Source organism: Uranotaenia lowii, chromosome 2 (assembly GCF_029784155.1).
Source record: "Uranotaenia lowii strain MFRU-FL chromosome 2, ASM2978415v1, whole genome shotgun sequence".
NCBI classification, from domain to species: Eukaryota; Metazoa; Arthropoda; class Insecta; order Diptera; family Culicidae; genus Uranotaenia; species Uranotaenia lowii.
Window position 1 is genome coordinate 55460039 of NC_073692.1, and position 27817 is coordinate 55487855.

Sequence of the window (27817 nt, forward strand, 5' to 3'; positions counted from 1 at the left end):
TGCAAATATTCATGGAAACATTTCTAGTACCCAATTACATTCCAACGAAAAATTTGATTCCATTCGATCGATTGGTTCTCAAGTTATGTAAACAAATATATGGAAGCCCCCCCCACCCCCCCCCCCCCTCCCTTCGGTCTTCTCATCATCCCACTGGACGACAAAAGAGATTTAATAAAATTAAAGACACATATTTCGTACTCAACTACCCTCTCAGGTCAAATTTGGTTCCATTAGCTTGATTAGTTCTCGAGTTAAGTAAACAATTGAAAGCGAGGCGGATCGCTCTTCCTATCTCTTGACTGAAAAGAAATCGGGGTATAAAATATTTATAGAAACATTTCTCGTACCCAAATACACTTCCATGCCAAATTTGGTACCATTTTTTTTGATCAATTCTCGAGATATGCAAACATGTTTCTTTTGTTTCGGAGACTCAGTCCCTCCTTCCAGTGAGAGGAAAGGGTCTCGGACTGTTTAAGAAACCTTTTTCGGCCTCTAATGCACCCACCTGCCAAGTTTGGCGATAATCGGTTCTGTAGCTTGAGTCTATAAAAAACAGATAAACAGACAGATAGACAGAATTCCATTTTTATATACAGACCCCGTTCGTTTCTGGCAACACGCCCGTGTATTTTATGTTGCCAAAATTGAATGTTGCCATAATTGAACGGTTTTTTATGTCACTTTTTTTAATTTCAAATTGATCAAAGTTGATGTAAAACATAATATAAGCATATGCAAGCAACCAAAAGTCACATATTTAATTGAATATAGGCATTGAAAGTTAAATTTTGGCTGACAAAGAGAATCAACTGCCTAATTCCCTTCAATGAACTTTATGTACTCATTAATGAACTTGAAAGTTGCAAAAGTGATTAATATGTACGTTGTATGTGACCTGTTTGCCCAATTCCCATGAGTGAACTATATGAACTCATTAACGAACTTGAAAGTTGCAAAAGAGATCTATACGTACGTTATACGGGACCAAAGTCACATAAAGGGTACAAAAGTGCTCAATACGGGATTTGGTAAGTCACACAAAGAGCACAAAAGTGCTCAAAACGGGATTTGGTAAGTCACTAAAAGTGCATTGATGTGCTTTCAAAATCAAATCACCACTTCGAGTTTTAGATTACATCTAGGCGTGGTCTTGTGGTAGCTTGTTCGATTCTCACCACGAAGGTCGGGGTTCGATCCCCAAGCCGGGCAAGTTTTTTTTCCAATAAGTAATTTAGTAATTGAGTGTGGATAAGCAATTGAGCAATTTTACGAGTTTGGAGGCCGGCGCGTTTGGCATCATGGCGGCACCGGTACATAACACAGTAAATAATCAAGAGAAGGTGATATGAACCGAAGCCAAGGGTTCAGTTGAGATAGAGAGAGATTTTTTGCTCATTTTGCGATTTTTTTGAAGCTGAATTAATAAATATTATTATTATTGGGTAATTTTTGTTAATTTGGTTTAATAATATTTGTTTCCAGTATTGAAAAAATCATGTTTTTACTGTTTAGAACTAATTTAATAAGGCCAGATTTGAAAAATGTCATGCTAAAATTATGTTTTCCATCAATGTTGATTAATTTGGAATGAAAATTAAAAATAAAAAATTTCCCAAAAAAATTATCTTTTTTGGATGTTGCCAAAAACGAACGGTTTTTCTTCAGATGTTGCCAAAATCGAATGTTGCCAAAATCTGATGGGTCTGTATATAGAAAATGTTGCGAAAATTATTCGAATTAATCATATTTATAGTTATTTTGTACAGGAGCCTGCTAAAAAAAAGGTTAAATAATGCTTTAAATAATCGCATGACAAAATTTAGCTTTGTGTCAAATTTGATCAGAATCGTATGAAAATGGTTCGAGTTCTGTAACATTTTACAAGAGATTTATATAGGACCTTTACAGTCCTCCTCCGATTTTCCATGAAAGTGATTTTTAATACATTTACGCATCAATTTAGGTAAAAAGTGTTCGTTTTTGTAAAAATAGATTTTAAAAGTTAAATATTGTATTTATTTATTTTAAAATAATGCGTTAAAAAAGTCGCAAAATATCAGTCGACATTGATAAGATAGAACACTAATTACTAGTCAGTGTTTGTTTTTATTTAATTTAATTAGCAAACAAGATTAATAGATTTTGATGAACTCAGAGACCAATTTTGATTAAATTAATAAACTGATCTTTTTTAGAGATTTTTAACAATTCATAATTAGTTTAACTCGTTTTCTGAGAAAGATTTTAGTTTTCGTTTTAACCGGTGTGGCACTTTTCTTCATAACTTCCATTCGAAAAGCGTTTGGATATTTACCAAAGCAAAGTTGAATTACAAAAAAAAAGAATGTTGAGTCGTTTTTGAAATTTCTTGAAAGAAAATAAGGTTTCCTGGAAGGAATCTGAGGGGTTATCACACAAATTTTAATTGTTTCACGAGGCTCATTTATTTTTAGACCGCGAGAAAAATGTTTTGACTTGAAGTTCCGTATGAGACCAAAATTGCCTAAATAGCAGAAATTTTTTATAAATTTCAAAGCATATTTTGTCGAAGAATTGACGTTACAGCTCACAATATCGATTTTTGATTTTTTTTTTCTATGGATTTGATGGATATCTTAATTGCATTTAAAATCTTTCAATGATATGAAATTGGTTACAACTTTACGTTGATTTTTGGTATGACTTATCTATGAAATTGATTGATATGTTATCAGTAAAAACCATCGAAGATTTTAATGTCAAATATAGGAATAATAATTATAGTTTTTCTCAAGAAATGAGGATTATTTTTCAAACAACTTTGATGCTTAGTGCGTCATATCGATAAAAAATCTGAAATTTCGTACCAGAATTGCTTATCAAAATAAGGAAAGTCATACGCAAGATAATATTCAAGAACAAATTTATATGGCTTTGAAATGATTCAATTTTTCCAGTATTTGAGAGCTTAAAAAACTAGCGGTTATTGCCCAATTTGATAGAACAATAACAATTTTTTTAAACTGATAAACACATTTTTTATACAACTTTATTTTTGAAAAACGTTTGTAGAAAATCACTTGACTGAGAAATACACGTTCTCGTCTGAGGTCTTCTGATTATTTATCTGCTTTGCCGATCTGCTGGATGGTTTCTGAATTTATAAAAAATTGGAAAAATGTATTCTGAAAAAAAAAAACTTCAATACTACTTTTTTTTACAATCCTATTAAACCTACACCTATGAAAGGATTTATGCTTGAAATTGCTAGAAAAATGATTTATAATGAATATTTATTTTATAAAATATACAAACAAGTGAAGATAATATTTAAACAAGTCACCAACATGTAATAAATTTTTTATTAAGTTTGAACTTATGTTAAACGTTAATCAAAAATCTATCGTGGGAGAAAGTTGGGGCCGCGTTTTGCTCATCCCTGTTCTACATTACTTTCAGTTTCTTGGGCCTTGAAACCCAAAAATGTTAGCCTTTGTTCAACACTCATCTTTTGGTAAAATTTTGAGTTATAATTTGGTTAGGTTGTAGTGGATAGTAAAAAGCCTGAAAAATTTACTTAAATAATCTTGTATCTTAAGAAAATGACTACATTTGTATTGCTGCTAAAATTTCTGATTTTTTATAAATTTTCTGCTTAACACTTTTGTCTACTACTGTTACCCAAAAAAGTTATCAGTAATATTTAAAGGCGATGGATAAGTTAAGGGGAAACTTGAAAATTCCTACTTATGTTACTCTTAAGAGATTCTATAACGTTTTAAAAATTTATAATTTTTAGTTACCAAATGTACGAAAGACGTTATCAAAATATGCGATTTGAAGTGCTTAGCTGTTAAGATGGGTTGTGTCTTTTGATATTAAAAAAAATCAACCCACAACACTACTAATGCCAAACGAAATATCTACATTTTTTTGTGTTCGGCAACACACTGGAAAACTTTGTGTTTGTAGTTTTTTTTTGCCAAAACCAAACGGTTTTTTATCAACATTTTCCTCATCTCTTACTTAAAATTAACCATTGTTTTTATGATTGTTGCCGTTTTGCATCAATTTTTAATATTTTTTTACATCTTCCGTTATTTTTATCATGTTTAAGACAAATTCATTCTAATCTTCTCTTGAGTATCAATATGACACTATGGGAAGTTTGGCGGCTTGTAACTTTATTCGGGTGCATCAGATTACACAATTTTCTCGGGGACCTTCAATGAATTCAATAAATCTTTAATTTTGTATCATTACTTTTTTATGGACGCACCCTGAAAGTCCAGGAAAAAAACCTCCTAACCAGACCTTGAGTGTCCATTTGACACTCCTTGCTGAAAAACTGCTATATCTCTCTTATTTCTCAACCAATTTCTACAAAATTTATAGTTTTGGAAACCTTGAAATTTATGTTTCTCTCACAATAGGCACAATATTCACAAACATCACTTCAGTTTCAAAGTCTAAGAAAAAAAAATCCGAAAAAATGTGCTTCGGAAAAAAGACTGTAGATCAGCTACGAAAGGTTCAAAAAAAAACTTCACTTAGTGTTCAGGAAAGTTAAAAGCTAAACGGTGCACATAAGGATATATTTTTTTTTAAATTTTTCAAGATTATAACGACAAAAAATGTAAAAAGTGGTATAAGAACCGTACTTTTCAATCTATTAAACGTCAAAATTATTCAAGTCTTACCAGATAAATTTTGAAATAAAGATTGTACAGTTGATCGGATTTTTCCATATTTTTGTTAAGTATCGCAGCACTTATGTAATTACACCACTAGAATAGATATGCAATTGTCTTTCTGGTGAATATAAATTTATTGCGGATATCTTGCGGAATCTTGAGCTATTATACTCAAAATATCGTGTGAAGTTGAATTTTAAGTGTAAGAAAATCTGAGAAAATACAGATTGGTAAGAAATTCGAATCACAACTATCATTCAAAATTTGAAAAAAAAACTGTGCTTCGTATTTAATAAATCTAAAGATGCAAAAATGTGTCAAATTACGTCAACTTTTCAATCCCTTTTCAAAATTTATCTGGTATGACTTAAGCAATATTGACGGTTCAATGATTGCAGGGCTGGTAGCGGTTTGACTATGAAAAAGTAGTGACTTTAGTGACCAAAATTTGAAAAAAAGTGACCAAATAGTGACTTTGAGGACCGAAAAAAGTGACCAAATTGTGACTATGTAGAACGAAAAACGTAACTTTGAAGTAAAACGTAACGATAAGTCAAGAAAGTAAGAAATAAATTAGTTTCAAAAGAATTTCTTAGCAAATTTAAAATAAAATAAAACTGAATTATAAAATGAATGTCCATTCTTGTACAAAACTTACCATGAATAGATGTTAGGAAAATGACAATAATTGTTAATTTTCATTCATCTAAATTTGGAATTCTTTTCTTCATTTTCAACTGGAAGTTTAGTGAGAAACTCCACTGTAATTTTTAAATTTAAACAAAAAATATTTAATCACGATTTAAAATGTGCATTACCGATAACTGAATAAAAAATGAATTTTGCACAGAATTTATTCAATGTTCGATGGTTTAATTAAATTTGATAAAAAGAAGAATATATTTATAATTATTTTAAAAGTGCCAGTTATATAAGCCAGACATAAAACCTTTAATAAAGTAAAATCCTCCAGTTATCAAAATTTCATTTTTGAAGCTTAAATAATGACTTCATGTTCAACTACACTGACAAAGAAATGTTAGAAAATGAGTAATTACGTGAATGATAAAAACTGATGAAAAATTGAAAATAATGAGTTCAAAACTTTTGTTATTAATATTGAAAGCACAAATCAAATACAAAGTTAGTTAACACTGCGTATTAAAATTTACTTTTAAAGTTGCAACTTAGAACAATTTTACAAACTTTTAAGATTTATTTAGAAATCATAATCGATCCAAAAAACATGATTTCATATAAAAAATATTAATAAAAAGTTTCAAAATTTCCAATCGCAGGTTTTTAAGCTTTAAATTATAAGCTCAGAGTTTTTTGACTCTTTTGATTAAAATATTGGGTCCTAGAAAAAGAACAGAAGGTTGAAATTATGTTTAATTATTAAAAATATGGAGTTAAAGGCTTATGGTTAAAGAACACAAAAATACAGAATTTAAAAACAAGGAAACAATTGTTAAAAATATGTCTTAAAAATTTAAAAAGTTTGATGAAAAAAATTCGGCAAGTTGATTAGAAAATTGAAAAAAAAAACTGTACAGTAAAATTCGGTAAATTTATTTGAAAATTGAAAAAACAATGTGGAAATAAAAAAGATTAGTTTTTAAAAACATTTCAGGAAGAGTTTTTTCAATAAAAATGTTTCACCATAATCATTTTGGTGCTTATTTTTTTTAAACTATTGATTTGGAAAATAGTGTCCTAAACTAGAAATTTTGTCAAATTCGGCTGAACACATTTAGTTTTGGTGATAAAGAGTTTATTACTAGTAAAATCAAACATTGATAGATAACTGATTATGGAAAAATATCTTTACAAGTATTTTTGACATCACAGCAGAAAGTGTAAAAAAAAACTTGATTCTATTTAAAGCTCATCAATTCATATAAAACTTTTGTTTTTAAAAAATAAGTTTTTGATTTGAGTTTTTGTAAAAAAAAAAGTGCAGAAACTTCTCTAAAGATTTTTTCTTATTTTCGAAAGTCATTTCAATAACAAAAGCTGATAGAAATATTGCATACATATTTAGATTCGGGGAACCCAAATTAGTTGAAATTACCGTTTAAATTCATTACACCTAAGAAAAATGTGGCCTTGTATAAATTTGTATAATTTTGTGGCCTTGTATAAATTTTTAAAACCTTTTTTTTTAAGTATTTAGAAGAACAAAAAACACGAAATAAAATTGAGTCTGAAATTGTTTTTTTGAAAGAATATTTCATATCAACATAACATTTGTTATGACATAAAAGTTTTTTTTATTAAAAAAAATGGTTCGTTTCAATCTCAATCTTAGTTACACTTCTTAATAAAAACCCATTCTAAAGACAAGATAGGGTTTTTGTATATCAGGTTTTGAGTTCCAATACAAAAGATTGATTGAACTAAAAATTAAAATCTACAATCAAAGTTATTTTCAATTCATGAACGTCAAATAATGTCGTAGATCGAAATGTCTCAAGCCAAGGGTGGTTCATGCCGAAATTCCGCCGGAGGCGAAAAAAATTTCCGACTGACTGATCAAGTAATTTACCGTTACTACCGTCAATATTAACACACGCAATTCAAATTACTCTTTCATTGGTTTATGTTCGGTGAAAAAAGTGACTTTTGGTGATAAAAGTGACCATTTTTCGGAAAATAGTGACTTTAGTGACCAAATGATGAAAAAAGTGACTTTTTAGTGACTGACCCAAAAAAAGTGACCAAGTCACTAAAAAATGACTCGCTACCAGCCCTGTGATTGAAAAGTACATTCACACTAATTTTTTTACATTTTTTGTAATCACGATCTTGAAAAAATTCCAAAAAAAATTATTTTTATGTACAACGTATAGCTCTATTTCCAGTTTTTTTAGAAACTTAGTGAAATTTATTTTTGAGCATGCCATAGCTGATGTAAAGTATTTTTCCCGAAATATGTTTTTACTGATTCTTTTTCTTGACTTTGAATATCGGTATACTGAAGTTTTATAGTTAAATATTGTCTGAATAATATTGAATAACATAACGAGGTTTCCAAAACTTTGAATTTCGTGAAAATCGGTTGGGAAGCAAAAGAGATACATATATTGGTCAAATTGACACTGCAGGGACTGTAACGAGTAAAAATTTAGGGATGGATGAGAGTTAAGAACTTTGTTCTTAGTATTCAGGATGTTTGTAATTTTTATTATATTTGTTATTTTTGCCATTTTACAACTTTTAAAGATTTTTTTTTGTTATTTCTTATTTTTGTTTGCATTTTGTTTTCGAGTTTTATGCAATTGTTTTGTTTTCCTGTATAAGCGTAAAATTTCCTTTGGATTAATAACGATTGTAGTCAAATTTTCACGTATATAACCTGAAAAATGCTCACTGCTCGGCTTTAGTTAAGAGAGGACGATTTGTTCAAGTCATGATCATATAGCCCGGTATTGCAAAATTTTCGTTAATTTAAGCATCAAATTACCCCAAGTAACAATTTAAGTTTTATCCCAACCTTAACAGTTCGCTTAAGACTATTTCTTAAAGCTACTTTATAAGCCAAAGCGCATTCTACGCTATTAGCACAACTACTTTAAAGTTAACATATGGCCAAAAGGGACCATTTTGTTAATGTTTTTAAAGCTTATTCTATACGCTATAATAAAACATCCAACAGAATAGTTTTATTCGACCTTATAGACATAGCTTTAAGAAACCTTTCAGAGCCCTCTTCAGACTATCCACAGCTCTTTTAAAACTACGTCGTGGAATCTGATAGGAATTTTACTGTGGGATCTGTGAAATCTGATAGGAATTTTACTGTGGCAGCTGTGGAATCTAATAGAAATTTTACTGTGGGAGCTTTCTGTTCCGTTTTTTCTCGTTTTATCACTTACTCTCCCAAGCATTTGATGATAGGTAAAGATTCCATTTAAAATATTTTAAAAATATTCTCATTCTCATTTTCAATAAATCTAAGCAAGAAACTTCCTGCAACCTCAGATTTCTTGTGAAGTATATACGAAATAGCATCAAAACTTAAGCGCGCCTCAAAGAAAATCAAGGTTGACCATATTTTAAGCATTTTTTAAATAAAAAAATTATAATTAATAGAAAATATAAATTGGCTCAAATGATGCAATTTTTGTTTTACATTGAAATTCATCACCTATACAACAAATAGTACCGTCAACATTGTCAAATTGATGAAAATGTATAATTTTTAGTATTAAAGTATTATTTACAGCAACATGGCGTCAGTAATTTCGATTCAATTTCACAATCAACATGGCGTTCAGTAAATTAATATTGAAAATCTTAAGGCAGTTGTAAAACAGTGTTAAGATGGTTTTATGACGGTTAGAAAAATGTGGTAATAAAACAATTTCAATAAACAGTTTTTAAATGGTTTTAAGAGACCTTGAATCACAGCTTCGTTTGACGTTTCTCTAAATGGAATACACGCTCATGATGGATTTATCCATTTTTGAGAAAGAGAAGTTTTTCGCAATAAATGAAAACATTTCGATTTGTTGCTTGGCAAAAGGCATTCATGCAACTTTTTGTTTTGTTTCCTTTTGACTATGAGGATGGTCAATCATCTTTAAATAACAAATAGGTATTGCTATCAGATAATCTCAAACTATTTTGGAATAGAACATTTTCTATCATCAAAACCCTGGCCTCAAAGCTAAATAATAACCCGCATAAATGAGGACTATAACCAAATGATTTGTGAAGCGTAATAAAACGTTTAGCAAACGATTATTGAAATTGTAAGAACTTTGCCTGAATCGTGAATTCCGAAATGATTGAATTTTGAATTTGTGGTTAAATTATATAAAACAGTTAAAAACTGTTAAAACAGTTGTATGGGAAAACAATTGGAAGCGATAAAAGATTCTTTAAAACGTCCTTCGGATGTTCTGCTTACTATTACCAGAACTGCCTTACGCTTTAATTAAATCGTTATTTTATTTCGGCCAATGCTAGTGGTCTTCAATCTGAATACATCATCTGAAACTTGTTGAGGCTGATTTAGAATGAGCATTTTCGATTGTGATGAAACTCAATTTCTCCGTCTTTGCTGAATTGAAGCCGGTTTCTGCAGTCTTCCAGAAATTTTCAAGGACGGTTTATCTGAAAATAATTTTGTTAGTTCTGGATTGGATGACGTAAATAAAGATCAACTTCGCATTGTGAGACAGAGATGGATAAATAAAACAAGTAGTTTAAAAGGCGTACTTGTAAATGAATTTTCTAATACATTTATTCTTATCGAATCACAAAAACAGTTTATTCACAGTGGGCTTTTATTCGAATCCTGAGAATTGAGCGAATAATGATGTGGACTGATTTGCGGTTGTTTTGAAATTTGAATGCGGATACAACAAAGTTGTTTTTATTTTTAAGATGAATTTAGCTGTGTTAATTTATATCATTTTGATAGCACGTTTTTCTCAATTTTGAGTGATAATCCTTTCAAAACAGGTTATGCTATCTCAAAAAGAGGTAAAAAAGTTTAAGCGTGTATACGTTCTTCTCGATTGTCAAATCATCTGTCACTTAGTTTTATCATGCCTACATCCAATGTTCCAATAAAACAGTTTTTCAACTTGGCTTCAACGCTAGTTTTAAAAGCGCATTGAGAGCATTATTAAAACCTTTACCAAAGCTCTAATAAAAACAGAAAAGTATGTGTTTTATTGAATCTTTAGCAATACTTTTGCAACTTTTTTACAACACTCTTAAGATAGTGTTTTATTCAAGTTTTAGCAAAACTTTCAGGGCTCTTTTAAAACACACGATAAATGAAGCATTTCCTATGTTACAATAAAACCGTTTTAAAAATGGGATGCCATCGAAAAGTCTTCAAAAAACAATATTAAAACTCAAAAAAGCCAATTGGCTTGATCTGTGTTACTTGGGTACATGTACAATCGTGGATATAATTATGTGACGATTTTACGTTTATAAAGTTGAAATACATCCGTAGTTTCAACCGGCATTGTCATATTTACCACTGCTGGAATAATTGAATTCGTTGCCTCAATTTTTTTTAATTGGAAAAAAGATGAAAATTTCCATGAAATATTTCTATTTGCCGAATTCTACTGAATTTGCTTCAAAATATAAAAACGTTATCCTAAACGAAATGAAAAAAAAGATTCAAGTGCACTTGAAACCCGATATGTTTAGCAACCGCATAGTTTTTGGGTGCATTTACAGAAACTTTTGTATCCTCAAATGTTAATAGCAGCCAGCATTCCCAGTAATTCAACCGAAACCCAAAATGCAATTCATTAGCCATTCATGGAGTTTCCAAAGAGCTTGTTTACCCATTGTGCAGCTGGAAAATGAACTTTCCCGTACATGTTCCCCTTATATGTGGGTGGGTGGGAAGTTGGGTACATAATTTGAGCCCCTCAGAAACTCACTCGGCGGATGGGTGGCAGGCAAGCCAAGTGCGGTGCAAATTTGTGATTTATGGTACACGCTAAATCACACTCCGTGGGAAGACACCAACCAAAAGCCATTAGTCACTTGCCGTGGCCGTCGTCGACGTCGGCGTCGTCATCGTCCTCGTCCTCGACGCTTTGGAGCTGTTCTTCGCGTCCCGTGGGATTGTCGAAAACATTTCGGCCAACCCTCCCGGTTTCCGGAACCTGGTTTTGGCCCCAAACATGACGGAGCCAAACGCAGCACTCGGCAGAATGTGGAGCGTACGGTTTTTAAAAACTCGCAGAAAGTTTTTATTCCCCAACCGTATCCGCCTTCACGTTGCTGCCTGCTGGCTTGAAATTCGTTTGGCATGAGTAAATTTTGAACAAAAAAAAAGATAATGTCCTATTGGGAAGTTGTTTCCGAGTGAAACCTGGGTACGGGGCGACTTTTCAGAAAATATGTCATGAAATATGCGCAAAAACAAGCTCACAAATAATCATATCACAATTTCTATCCCCTGGAGAAGAAACCAGCAACGGCAGCAGCTCAAAATATAGCCAGCGATTATTCAGTTCTCCGGCCTGATCCTGGTAAGTGCAGCCGGATTCTTCGATTCAAACAAACGAACGAACAGAAAATAAATTAATGGTGACAACTGAATGACATCCTACTTCTCTATTTGAAGCACTCCTTCGCACATCGGGGAGCCATTTTCAGTCCATCTATTGCCGGAAAACAAATGCGGGAAAGAAAGAATCCATTGTGGGAATCAGTGTTTGTAATGTGAACGAAAGTTGTCAGTTTTAAATGTTTCTGATTGAGGAACGAAAATTTGATCCAGAAAAAACTTGGAAAGCATAATTTCATGCAAAATTTACGATTCACACAAATGAATATGGATCAATCAGTTTTAATCTTAATAATTTATATTGTTTTAGGAAAAAGTTTTGTTTCTGAAAACTTGGAAAATAAAGTGAAAGGATTGATTCATAAAAAAACGCCCTCATAAAGGCCATTTTAGAAAACTAAGAAATTGGCAATTTTCAGACGATTAATGGACTTAAAATCCTAGTATGGATGAAGTGTTTTATAATGCTACTTTGGATAACAAGCGCATAAAGCCTATTGAAAAGTTTACTGATAAATCAACATTTGTCATAAATTTTAAACAAGTATAAAACAAAGAATTGAAAATTTAAAACAAACAGTAAATTTTTATCTTCAAAACTAAACGGGCCGTGCCATTTTAAATAAATGAGATTTTATTGGTAGTTTATCAAAAACTGAACACAATTTTAAGGGAGTTAAATACAGGGTGACAAAAAAGTCCGGTCAGTAACTCAAAAAGATACTTCACAGACGATATCTCGGAATTACACCACCTTTCTCTGATCGAACCAGTTTCAGACGTCTCGGAAAGCCGTCGCAAGCGGCGCGCACGTCCGGTCTCGTATAATCTTTTTCAACTTTGGAGTTCTCACAGACCTTGGTCGTCCAGATCGTATCTTGTCCTCGGTGTCTCTGGTCTCTAGGTTCGATTTATGGTCTGGCACACGAATTTCCGGTTGATTCCGAGCGGTTTTAAGTGTTTGAGTATGTTGAATATGTGCCCAGGTTTGTACCCTCTCACATATTCAGCGATAACAGCTGCTGTTAACTCTGCCATGACTCACAAATTAATGTACACAAACTGCACAGAAACGAAAACTCTGCCACTTTGGGCAGCAAAGTTAGTCCTTTCATTTGGCATATAGATGGCACCAGAGAGATGCAACGTATAGGCTACATGCGACCCCCAAAAAGTTTGACCGCACTTTTTTGTCACCCTGTACATAAAACATTTTGAAAAAATCCTTTGATTCCCTCATTGTTATTAAACAAAAAAAGAAAAAAAAAGAAAGACTACTGAAAATTGGAATTATATTTTAAATTCAATGTTTTTAACTTACTGAATTAACGACAAAATTTTAAATGCTCATTTATCCAAACTGAAGATGATAAAATATCTTTATTTCTTCAAAATTCTCTCTGAACGTTTCTTTGCCGCTTAATGTTAAGGCTTACAGCAATCAATAAATTTTGTGATTTTATATCAAGTAACACCATCTGGATCACGCTTCAGTTGTCTGATGATTTTTGGATAGTTAATCTATATATATAAAAATGAATTTCTGTCTGTCTGTCTGTCTGTCTGTCTGTCTGTCTGTCTGTTCCCTATAGACTCGAAAACTACCGAACCGATTTGCGTGAAACTTGGCAGATGGGGGTATTGGAGGCCGGAAAAGGTTTCTATAATAGTTTGGGACCCCTCCCTCTTTTTATAAGGGGGGAGGGGGTCATATAAATAAAAGTGATAAGTCTTCATAACTCGAGAACTGATCATGCAAATGGAACCAAATTTGGCATGGGAGTGTATTTCGGTACGAGGAATGTTTCTATGATGGTTTGGTACCCCTCCCTCTTTCCAGTGGCAGATAGGAAGGGGAGAGGGGCCTACCTTACAAATTTTTACATATCTGGAGAACTAATCAAGCAAATGGAACCAAATTTGGCATGGAAGGGAAGTGTAATACGAGAAATCGTTCTATGATTATTTCAGACCCCTCCTTCCTTCCAGTGGAAATTCAGGAAGGAAGGGAGGGACCTTTAACCCCTTTTTTATTACATAACTTGAAAATTATTCGAGCAAATGAAACAAAATTTGGCTTGGAAGGGTATTTGGGTACGATAAATAGTTCTATGAATATTTGGTACCCCTCCCTCCGTTTATTGAGGAGATAGAAAGTGGGGAGGGGGCTCCTTTACAGTTTTCAGCATTACTGGAAAAATAATCAAGCAAACGGATCCGGATTTGGCGTGGGAAGATATTTAATTACGAGAAATGTTTCTATGATATTATTAAAAACCTCCGTTTTCAAGGCGGAAAATCTTGAGGGATGAGGGTGCTCCCATACAACTTTTCACATCACTCGGGAACTTACCCAGCAAATGGAATGAAATTTGGCTTGGGAGGGGATATTTGAGCACAAGAAATGATTCTGTGAATATTTGGTACTACTTCCAGTTGCGTGATAGGAAGGAGAGAGGGGCTCCTTTACAATTTTTAGCATAACTCGAGAACTAATGGAAACAATTTTGGCATAGAAAAGTATTGGGGATACAGTTAAAGAAGACGAGAGCTCACATACGATTGTTTTGCATGAACCAAGAACTTTTCTAACAAATGGAACCAAATATGAGATGCGAACAATCATACAATCGAACAAATGGACAGAATTGGGCATGGGATTGAATTTGAATACACGGAATGTTTGATCTTGATCCCCTCCTTCCAGGTAGGGGATAGGTAGGAAGACGGGTTCCGATACTAATTTCATAGCATAACTCGACAACCAATAAAGCAAATGAAACCAAATTTAGCATGAGAGGGTATTCGAACACAACAAATGTTTTTCCAGTGGTTTAGCATCCCTCCCTCCATTGAGTGGAACGATAAAAAAGAGGGAGAGGGTCACTCATATTTTTTTTAATATTTCGATAACTAATCGAGAAAATGGAACTAATCTTGCATGGGAGCAAAATTGGGTACTAGCAATGTTTCTTCGATGGTTTGAGACCCCCTTCTCTTGCCAGAGGGGAGATACAAAGTGGAGAGAAGGTCACCCATTTTCTAAATAACTCGAGAACTTATAGAGAATGGAGTCATGGGATCGTATTTGTATACAAAAAGTGTTTTTCTGATGTTTTGAACCCCACTTCCTATCATTAGGCCTTTATGGGGGGAAGTTGCCAATCTCACAATTTATATAATAATTCGAGAACAAATTGGTAAAATAAGTGTCCCGTGATGGTATTTTGTTACAAAAAATGTTTCTATGATAGTTAGAGACCCTAACCATATTGAAAAGGGACAACGTAGATTCCATATTTAAAAAAATATGTTGACATTATTTATTAACTTATGAAGCAAAAATCACCAGAGTCATAAAAAGAATAAAAACACGTATTTAACTAAACAACGAAGAATTCAACAAAAAAAAAATTCAATTTTATTTAAAAAAAAAAACCTTTTAATGACTTTGAAATTTTATGCAAATAAATGAAAAGTCAATTAACTAAATAGGTACCACATATTTCATTAATTTTTGGAAGGTGTAGCAAAGCACACCGGGTCAGCTAGTCGAATATAAAATCTGTTTCTTCTCAAATATCATAACTATTCGGCACAAATTAAATTTATGGTTCGTGAGTCCTGAAATTGTCCAGACAAATAAAACAACAACCGCCATAGACAACTATGTTTTGAATCACGGTCAAATTAAATTTTGAGGACCAAAAAAGGATCGTGTAGTTAAACTCTATGAACTTTATGTTGAGTTCCATTTGTTTCCTGCATTTTAAGTAGCTACGAATTAAGACATGAAAAATGCTCAAATCGGAGCTCGGTTGACAGAAATCAGTTTTGCAATTGCCCAACCAAATTGAAAGTTAAGGGCTGCCCCTTAAATGCTGTTTTGACCGTGGTTAAAACATATTTCGATTCTATCAACAAAAAATAACTCCATTTTTTTTACTTTCGATTTTTTTTAATTTTCAAAGTGTGAACTCTAAACTTATTCCCTTATTGCCCTTCGATGAGTGAGCAAAATTGTGATGTACCTAATGAACTAAAATTTTACTCTCTTCGTTTATGTTGTAACTAAAAGCACTTAGCGAGTTAATTTTGAGTTCGGCTGCCAAACTGCATTTTGAGTAGCTACGAATAAAGGCATGAGAAGTTATTATTGGTCAGAACTAAATTTTGCAGTTCCTGACTCGAACTCATAGTTGAGGGCTGCCACTGAAGTGCTGTTTTGAACCAGAACAACTTAATTTTGAGTTTAAAAAAGGCGCATGAATGTATCGCTTTTGGAAAGAGCGATTTAATCGATATTAGTCTCGAAAAACGATACCTACTTTCAGTGAGCTCTTTTGAAAAATCGATTCTGATCACTCATATCCAGTGGTGTCAGTTATTCAGAATCTTCTATATTATACAGATTCCTCAACGCCAATACAGATAAGGTACAAATATAGATTATGAAAACTCTATACAGATTCATACAGATTTTTGAGACACAAAATAGAAATCATCTGTTGATGGACTGCCAACGAGTTTATTTATTAAAATCTACCATAAATACTGTTATCTATGTAACTTAAGAAAAAAATATATTTTTTTTGAAATTTAAAATAATTTTTCAAGGCCTTACTTTTACGAGCTTTGGTGCCGAGGGTATTTATGAATCATGTTAACATGAAAGGACCGTATAAGTCACGGTGATTAAACATTTTGAATTATTTAAAAAAAAAGAGTTGGGAAGCTACAAGGGGTCACAACATTAAACGTTATGCGTTCCATAATATTAGGTAGAAGAAAGGTATATTAGGTAGAAAATTAATTAAAAATTGTTGTGCCACTGTTGATGCATTTTCTACCTCTGTTCAAATTCTTATCAAGAATCTCGGACTCTTAAAGCAACAACCCCGGAACTAGAATGTGTTATAAAATTTTGGCTTGATTTTTCGACTGGGTGAAGAAAACATCCTTTTTTCATTGTGAGAAAAATTGGATTAAAGACAAATAATCGTTTTAGATAATAATATGAGTGTTTTCAACTAAGTCTTTTTGAATGATTTCTGGAAGAGTGGCAGTCTTTATGATTCCTATTTTCTTAACATTTACCGAATTAAAGTGTTAAATCATTGGATCAATGAAAACGCCAATGATTCAATTATTGAACGTTAAATCTTGCAGTACTTTTTTCGTAAAGAAATGCATGTACCAGTTATTGAACAAACATCGGTTGGTGTTTGGATATATAAACAAACTGTTTCTTGGTTGCTTGCTAAACAAAAATCGCACCTTCAAAGCATACTATCAAGCGAAATACCACTAAACATATACTATGACATTCAATGTTTACGTGTTCAATAATTAGAACATTGCTTGTTCAATATTTGAAACATTGTGTTCAATCGTTAGAATAAAAGTAATTTTGAATAAAAAGGCTTAAATGATAGTTTCAAAACATATTTCCGCGAAAAAATATATCGATTCGAAGCTTAGAAACATGCTTAAGCTACACTATCAAAAAAAAATCCCAAAAAACCATTCGTTATTAATTCACTAGTTTACAAAATTTTTAAAAAATCGTGAACTTGATTAACTGACCAACATTTTTAATGTAAAATCGGGCGCTGAATCCGAAAATGAAATTCAAAAAAATCTCAGTAGAACCGTTTTTGAGTTATGCTCCAAATATGAAATTTCAAAAAAATTTAAAAAGTTCTTGTACTTAGATTAAATTATCTCGGACGACATAACAGTAATTTGAAATCCCTCTTTTGCATATTGAAGGTGAATAACTTTTCTATCAATCATCTCAGCACTGTTTTTGCGTTTGACCAACAGTATTGCTGATATTAGTGGCATTATGAGAAAAAAATTATAAAAAACGCATTTTTTTAGAGAAAATTTTGTTTCGACGAAAGTTTTAGACTCGATGGTAGCATTTAAAAAATCTGATTTTCTTTTGCACTTGAATCTCAATTTAAAACAAAGATTTCAAGTTGTTGTTTATCAAAATCAGTTGTAAATGGAAGAAGTTATGGCTACTTTACCATAACTGAAATTTTTGGAGTTTTTAATAATTTAACGAACCGCAGTACACTTATCATAGTATAGGAAGAATGAAACATGATAAATCTCACTCGCTCCAAGTCAAAATTATTTATTAGCTTACCAGAAGGTCGCATGCCAAGTTTCAGGAAGATCTGACCATAGGGAGGGGTTGCTTAAGTCTCAAACGTGAATAAAATTTTGAGGTATTTTGCCCGGAAGGAACGAAAAATACTGGTTTTTCATCAATAACTTTTTTCATCACAAGCTGATTGATTTTTATGGTTGATTTTCTTAAAGCCTAAGTTGAGACAAATATTTCACCCGAAGACTGTAACTCGATTGGATTTGAAACAGAAAAGTTATTGCGGTCCAAAGCTGCAAATATTGTCCAACACGCAATGAGTACTTTTTACGCATTGCTTTTTATACGACAATTTTCGACCAAAATACAATCTTTGAACCGCAATAACTTTTCTGTTTCAAATCCAATCGAGTTACAGTCTTCAGGTGAAATATTTGTCTCAACTTAGGCTTTAAGAAAGTTAACCATAAAAAACAATCAGCTTGTGATGAAAAAAGTTATTGATGAAAAACCAGTATTTTTCGTTCCTTCCGGGCAAAATACCTCAAAATTTTATTCCCGTTTGAGACTTAAGCAACCCCTCCCTATGGTCAGATCTTCCTGAAACTTGGCATGTGACCTTCTGGTAAGCTAATAAATAATTTTGACTTAGAGCGAATGAGATTTATTAGGTTTCATTCTTCCTATACTATGATAAGTGTACTGCAGCTCGTTAAATTATTAAAAACTTCAAAAATTTCAGTTATGGTAAAGTAGCCGTAACTTCTTCAATTTTCAACCGATTTTGATAGATAATCACTTGAAATCCTTGTTTTGAATTGACATTTAAGCGCAAAAGAAAATCAGCTACCATCGAGTCTAAAACTTTCGTTGAAACCAAATTTTCTCTAAAAAAATGCGTTTTTTATATTTTTTTTTCCTCATAAAATCACTAATATCAGCAATACTGTTGGTCAAACGCAAAAACAGTGTTCAGATGATCGATAGAAAAGTTATTCACCTTCAATATGCAAAAGAGGGATTTCAAATTACTGTTATACCGTCCGAGATATTTTAATCTAAGTACAAGAACTTTTTTAATTTTTTCGAAATTTCATATTTGGAGCATAACTCAAAAACGGTTCTACTGAGATTTTTTTGAATTTCATTTTCGGATTCAGCGCTCGATTTCACATTGGAAATGACCTTCAGTTTACTGAGTTCAAAAATGCTGTAAACTAGTGTTATTGGCCACAAATGCGTTGAATCCCAAATATGGTGTTCAACAAATAGTGTTCTTACCCTTTTTTTATTTTCTCTGCAACAAATGTTTGCCATCTCTAAAAAAGTAGAAATAATTCTTACGCTGCATAAATTTCAATGACCCAATCGATTTCATGCTTTTCCTTGAGATTTTTTTCTTGAGCAGAGTGTATTTGAAATTTGTTACTTTTTGATAATTTGAAGTGGGAATAGCATGAATTCAGATCCGATTCGATTTTTTCAAAACTTATAAAGTATTAAGTTCACACAAGGAAACAGTACTTTTGGTGTCTATGTTTTAAAGTAGTTTTTTATGCAACAAGTTGCAAAAAGTGATTTTTTTTTCAGCACTAGTCGTAGATTTATCCAGCAAGGCTCGCCGAATAAGTTTTGGAAAATTCTCTAAGAAATATATAAATAAACCATCTCGACGAACACAATCAAGATTGGATTTTTTTTCATAAATTCTTGGACATTTGCAAGCAAAAACAATGTCGAAAAGAACAATTTTTCGGCTGACTTTTCAACACTGAATTGCGAAAACGGATTTTAGAAAATTTTGGCGTCAGATTATTTGTCAGATTTTGTCTATCAACTCTTGTTTTGGTGATATGGTGTGTGGAAACTTTTAAAAGTGATCGGTTTTTAATGAACTCCATGTTTTAAAATTGTATGTTATCAAATCGACGTTTTTCGGCGAGTTTTAGTAAATAAAAACGTTTTTATCAGTTGTCCAGACGTATCGAGCTACTATGGCTTTTACTCCTCTTCAGTAGACACTAAAATTATATTTTGAAATTGAATTCAACACTTAATTAACAAAACTGACACAAATAATGAGTAAATGCAGTAAATGCAAAACAAAACAAACTGAGCCAGAACAATTAGTACAGACGAAGGCCTGAAATTTGTAAGATTTATTTTAAAATTTGTTAATAAAGTGTAGGATTTAATCTCAAAATATAATTTTAGTATCCACTGAAGAGGTGCGAATGCCAGAGTAGCTCGAAACGTCTGGACAACTGGTTATAAACGTTTTTATTTTCTAAAACTCGCCGAAAAACGTCGATTAGGTAACATAAAATTCATCGCGGCGATAAAATAAAAATCAACATTATTTTAAATTGACACAAAAGCCAAAAAGTCGACAAAAATTAACTAACATTGGAACTCCCCGCTGCCCGTGGCCTAGAGGATAGAGATCAAGTCTTCAAAGCCAAGTCATGAGATCGATTCCCGGTCACGGCATACCTAGTACACATTCTGTGGCTTCGTGGTTTTAGCTCTTGTAAGATGCTATGCGAGCCATCATATCCTCGAAAGATGTACGCTAAGTGTTTAGTTAAAGGAATCTTTTCGAGGAAAAGTTTCATTGAGATCCTATATGTGTTTGTGTTCGCTAAAAGAAAAAGAATTATATATTAAACCTGAATGAAAACTAATAACAAATTTTGAATTTTTATTCAATCAAAGATTGAGATCTTGCCTAGATATGCTAGTTTCAAGGATTGCATTAAACAATGAAATTCTACAAATTTTTGAAATTAAAAAAGGTAATATTGATACTATTTTTGAAATCTTTGAAAAAAGTGTGTGGGAATTTGATAACAAAGTTATGATTTCATCATTCAAGGTTATAGATTGCTTGACGATTGATTTAAGTTTTGGATAAAATCTTCTTTAAAATTTCTATAAAATTTTCGTATTTTGCAGAGTTGGGAAAAATTTACACAAAGAAAAGTTATAGATCTAGTCAAAATAACATAGGGTCTTCGGGAAAGTTGTTTATTTATTTTCAATACCTTTACTATGCTACGTAGTTTTGCCAAAAACGTGAATTCAAACCTACAAATTTTCAAAATTTATAAAATAGAACTCATGAATTATGTTAACCATACCATAACCATATAATCCTTATAACTAAAAGTAGATTTGAGATAAAGATATAATTTTAATTTTTTTTTTAGATTTGAGCTCCAGTTGAAAGCGCATGTGATTTTATTTCAATAGATAGGGGAGATGGGGGCATAATGGCCACCTTAAGGAAAACGGTTATGTAACCATAGAAAATAGCTATAATATGGAGGTTACATTATTGTTTCGTGTTCAGACACTTGAAAAGCCTATTCCCTAACGGGCTGAAACGTGAAAAACTAGATGAAAGCGTTAAAAAATACATTTTAAAAAATTTTGTCAAAAGCTGAAAACCAGCCACTGTGGAGGCATAATGAGAACCCCCCTGAGGCAGTATGAGCACCATTAATCAGAGCAAGATGTGCGTTTTTGCCGGGGAATCTAGCAGCGAATTCAATTCGATGAAGTCAGGTGAGTCGTAGATTCATCAAACAAAGCAATAACAAAATAATCTAGATCTGTTTGTAGAATACAAACAATTCACGCACGCTCATACATTAAGTGCTTTGTTCGGAGGATGATGCTACTAGCCGTATAATGTAACAATAAAAAAATCGATCATGAATTGTGAATGGAAAAAAATCACCTCGAACAGAAATCTAACTCTAGTCTTTTGATTACCTCACCGACACCTTACCAATAAGATAAATTGTCGGATGAAAACTAGTCAAGGTGTGGCGCTATAAATCAATTTTAATTCGCTGCCTGATTCTACGGCAGAAAATGCTCATTATGCCTCGATAATATGGTGCTCTATATGCCCCTAGTCAACAAATTTAAGTAAAAACGTGTTTTAAAATTGATAAAAGTGAAAAATCAAAAAAATTTTGATGGTAAAAATTGAGAAACAATGTGTACATCATGTTGCAGTGCGTACATTATAGATCAAGGTTATTATAAGATCATAAGAGCTTATTTCGTGGTGCTCAAAAATTATAATATTTTCGTGACTTGAGAACCAAGCTAGTTTTTTTTAAATATATCTGTAAAGATGATAAGGAGATTCCTTTTTTTGTGAAAAATTAATACTATAGGAAGTACGAAACAAATCCTCATGAAAATTTATTTAAGAAAATACGCACTTTCGTAGAAAAGCGTAGTTCTCATTATGCCTCGGGTGCTCGTTATGCCCTCATCTCCCCTATTTAATAAATAAATAAATCCTATATGAATTTATTTCTGAAAAAAAATAAGGAGAATTTGCAATTGATAATGCTTGACTTTGACTAAATTTTTACATTTCATATTCATTTGGTTAGACATTCAATCCTCATGAATACACATACAATATTTTGTAATTCAAATTCATCCTAGTAAAAAAAATCTGATTTGACATTTACACACTGAAAATATCGTTTTTTTTAAAATTTATTAATGTGTCATGTGTCAACATTGCAGAATATTTATTGTTTAACTGTAAAATTTATACTTTTCCGTTATTCTTTTTTAGGGTTTCATCCAGACATCAGTGATAAAAAAAAATTCATAAACACACATAAGACGATAAACACGGATTTTCCGGTGGAAAGAAATTTTGGTTTTGGCTTTGGCTTTGAAACGCTCTATTTTGGCTTTGCTTTGCTGATTCTCATTTATTATCTAAAATTTCAGTCTTATCCCGTTACGTTTTTCTAATATTTTCATAGAACATATTTGGTTTTTTTTAAATCTCATTTCATCGGTATATTGGAATGCTGATTATGATGATTGTGCTTTGGATGATATTGATCCGAATAACTACGGAAAGTTAAATTCAAGTTAAAAATTTGAATTTAGATTGGAAGAGTTCAGAATCGGTGTTCTTTATTTTTCAAATTCATTTTAGGAATACACAATAATTTTCGGGGCCCAAATACAAAATGTCTCATAATGCGCTTTCCCCTTCTTTTTCTTAAAAAAATTAAAAGTTTTAAATTGTTAAACTTGCAATCAATGCTAAAAATTCTAAGCTTGTTAAATCAGGTTTCAGGGGTGGCCGAAATAGATCATATTCAGTATCAGATTTGATTTTTTTCTGAATATTTGTAGCATATTCAAGATCAGAATGCAAAAACGATTAGCTGATATGAAGTTTAATTCATAATGTTGACTAATGATTTGTGAAGGGATGAATCATCCTAGAGCATAGGTCGGCAACCTGCGGCTCGCGAGCCGCATGCGGCTCTTTCGATGTATAATTGTGGCTCTTCAGCTCAATGTATGAAAATTTTGAAAACATTCGAAATTTTCAAGAGTAAATGGACGCATGTTAAGTTTTCCGTCAGTTCAGATAATACTTCACATGATTAAAAAAACCCAAAAAAAACTTCTATAGAACAAAAATAACAGCATCATGTCAGTTTGCAACCAAGTTAAGATTTATAATTCCGTTAACGTTCTTCGTAGAAGTCTGATGTAGCATTTAGAAGCATGGAGAATTTTTTCTTCGGTGGCATGGGAAGTTTTCCGTTGAATTTGTTCTCTTTGTTCTTCTGATTTGATCGGATAAAACCAAGAATTTTTTTAATCGTCAAATACAGTCCTCACTGTTAAGATTATGAAATTGAGTTTGTTTTTCTTGAATTGAATATTCCTTAAAATAAATTTGCTTTATCACCGTTCTGATCAAATATGAACATCAGATGATGATTTTAATAATGCTTTAAATGCTGATAATAATTGTTATGTTTATTTAAATTTCTTTCTTAAAACTTTTTGTTTCTAAATTTTTAAAATAATGAATTCCATCTCTCAATTTACTTTTTAAATCAATGAAAGCATTTCGTTTTTATTTTGAATTTGAGTTCAAGTGAACAAAATTTTCAAGTGTGTGAAAAAATATTTTTATAAACCGGGAGCTTTGTGCTGAATCTAATTATAGAATTTCATAAATAGTATGAATATTTCAAGTATTTATTCGAAGAAGCAACTTTATTTGGTAAAGAAGCATTTTATTCCATAAATTATAATATATTTTCTTCCAACTTTCACATCCTTTTTTTATTCTAAACTTAATTCCTTTATCCTGTTTCTGCAATTATTTTTAAAACGTCATGAAAGTTGATTTTTATTTCTAAGTCTTTATCAGAATTTTGGTTTCGGTTCATTCTATGAAGGTTTTTTGAAAAATTAAATACAGCGAATCAAAGCCAAAGTAAGATGTCTATTATTATGTAAGATTTATTATTGTACCGGTAGATCCGAGATAGCTACCCAAACTTTCATTAGACCCCAGTATATTTCTACAATCATCGGATGAATCTATTCTTGACGATTACAAAAATACAAGATACACTGAATTACAGCAAATCTGTCAAGAATTAAAAGTATTTTTAAAATATTTTTCTTGACTAATTGAAATATTTGAAGTTGTTTTGTTTTGAAACATTGAAAAATTTAAATAAATTATTCACACACCGAATTTTATATCATTAATATCGGTTAACATTTTTGGCCAGGGAACCGCCAACAACCTTCATAATGATTAACATTACGAAGTTGCTATCGAAAACTGAGAATTCATTCAACGAATTCATTCAATAAATTAAGAATTTAATTCCAAATCACTAATTGTATAAAAATTTTAAATACGAATTTGTGATTAGAATTCATAGAAACATTGACAGCAGGATCAATTTGAATCCATGATATGTATATTTGAGACTCAGAGGTTTGTACATTATTTTTAAGATGTCATTAGTATGGAGAAGAAACAACTTGAAAGGGTTACGATTTTGAACAGAATTGAGAATTTAAACTTTAATTTTTTGTTATCGAAAAATATAATTTTTGAACCCTTTATTTTATTTTATCTACCAGAAATTAAAATTAGAACTAGAGAGCTAAATGGTTGTAATAAAAAAATTTAAGAGAAATTTTATAACCATATTATTATCATACCACATCTCATGACCGATCGTTTAATTTTGTCAAATTTAGATTTTTTTTCAATCCGTAACATGAGCATTTATGAATAAAAAATTTGTTGGTTTATTAATTCTAAGGCTCGGAAAATATTTATCTATTTAAAATGATAGTCTTATGCGTATAACAAATAATGGAACCGCCATGGCTTTTAACGGATGTTCAAAACCAAAGAAAATTAGGTTTATTTGTAGAATTTGAAGAAAATAATGAAAGTGACAAACCCGCATTTAGTATTTTTTATATTGATTTACCTCTTGTAGTATGCATTTTTATGATATAAAATTTTCAATGCTTTTTTTTTAATATTTCAACAGAACACAGTTTTTTTTTATCTGGGAATAGGTGTTAGGAAAGAATTGCACCAAAGTTTAAAATGATAAATTTTATCACATCAAAATGGCAAATCGCCAAAATTTCAACGTTACTAAGCTGTACTCGTTTTGAAAATGTATGATTCAGAGGAAAGAAAATCGCTTTCGTTTGAAAATAAAATAACGAAAATCTGTGGCGATGTGAAAAAGGATAATTAAACTGAGCTCACATCAATATGCAATGTATCTTAGCGATCACCATCATTTGTAGTAAGGATAAAATGAAGTGCGGCTCTTTCAAACTAGGAAATTTTCTAAATTTGAAATTGTTGGCTCTTCTGTCTCAAAAGGTTGCCGACCGCTGTCCTAGAGGATGAAAATCCCGGAAAAAATATATTTTGATTGAGATGACTCCTGGTTCTAAACTCCCTGAATGAAGTTCTTATTTAGATATTGATTTATTATAATCTTTATCGAAATATAAAATTGCTTTCAAATTTGTTATCAAGAAATAAGTTTGTGTGCTTAATCTTGATTTCAAAAAATAATTATCACGTTTTTATACAAATCGTTGATATTGCAAAAACGTTCAAAAAAAAAAAAAATTTAAGTTGCTTTGTGGCTGTCAAATTATCTAATTCTTCAACGATAATTTTATTTTCATCTGAATTTCATAAACCAAGACCCCGTTTGATTCTGGCAACATTTGATATAAGAATGGTTCATTTTTGAACATTTGCCAAAATCGAACGGTTTTTAAAACTAACTTTATTTAACATTTTCCACTTTTACAGGAAATATAGATTTTGGACAAAGTTTTTAAAGTTGATCAAATACAACAAAAATAATATAAATAACATAAAGAACTCAAAACGAAAAAAATTATAAAAATTTCTTTAAAAATTAAAAACAAATACAAACTAAAAGCTGATTACGAAAATAAGCTAAAAAAATGATGAAAATTGACTTAATTACTAATTGGAAAAAATATGAAACAGATGAATAAACAAGACAAAAAAAGTGCTTATATTAAGCTTGCCAGATTGCCCGGTTTTATCCGGGTTTGCCCGGATATTTGATGTAAAATTTTGAGAAAGTCCGGTCCGGCCCGGTTGCCCGGATATCGTGAAAAAAGTCCGGATATTGCCCGGATTTTTTTACAATTTTCACAAAGAAACCAAAAAAAAATCAAATTTTTCGAGTAAGTTTGAGCAAAATCGATTAACGGTATGGAAATTTTCAACGGTTGTTTCAAATAATTTCGCTGATTTACTTTTATAAACCTTTAAATATTTAAGTGTTCCAAAAAGTTTTTAGAAGTCTGCAATTACATTAATAAAATATTTATTTCATTTTGTTTTTGCATTTTTTCTTTGCTTTTATGCATAGTAACACCTAAAATTTGCCCGGTTTTTGCCCGGTTTTTGGATTTGAAAAATTGAAATTCATGCCCGGATTTTGCCAGGTCTTTTTGAAAAAATGCCCGGAATTGCTAGGCCCGGATGGGAGTGTAAAAAATTCTGGCAACCTTAGCTTATATAATAGTGCTTAACAAAATTAACAAAAAATGACTAAAAATGGTCAAAAATTGAAGAAAAATGACGTTTATGACAAAACTAAATAATTAATTGTAGTAACACGTTGAGCAAAAGTTAAAATAAAACCTTTGGATTTCAGCAACACAAGTGTTAGGGTGTTTTATCTAAATCGAACGTCGTATTTCCTTGGAATTATTTTCCCCTGCCCTTTTCTGAATAACTTAAAACCATTTTTTCTACTCAAAGTTCAATTTAGTTCATTTTTAAATTGCTAATGAACTCTTCTACACTATTAAAGCATCTTATGATGGCAAATTTTCTACTATGACTTACTTTAAATGCCTGAACAACATTGTAAACATGGATATTTAGCAAAAACTAAACACACGGAAAGAAAACAAAAGTTTTAGTTCCGATACAGAAAACTGTAGAATTTAAAAAAAAAAACAGATTGCAACCCTGCTCATATCTTAAGGTTAGGGCTGAAGCCTTTCTTTAAGATGGTGCTCGTGCAGAACTGTCAATGGGTCGATTCACGATGACGTATATTCTTTTTTGTGGTGACAGTTTGCACGTCATGTTTACAAAATTTTACGAACGAGATTTGGGGTGCGGCGAAAATTGTCGTGTAGCTACACGGTCAAGAAATTTAACTCAAAACTCAGTTTAAATATAGCAAAAAACCAAATTCCATTTTGTGAATTAAATTTAGCGCACTTTTTGGTTTCTCATATTAATCTCTTTGGAAATGAACAGAAAGTTGAAAATTCGTAAAAATTTCGAAACGGAGGTTAGCTTATTAAAATGTTTCCACATGTTTTCAAAACCCTTCAACAGATTTGTTCTGGACCAACCCACTTTGCATTGAATATTCTGGGAAAGCGCGGCTACTTCAAACAAAAAATCCCATCGAATATCCAAATGTGCAAACTTCTAAAGAATTCGAATGTGCCGAAACAATTATCCGGAAATTTCTTGTGTTATTTTGACCGGAAGCTGTAAAAAAATTCACATACTTATACGACAACACTATTCAGGGATAGAACAATCCAATA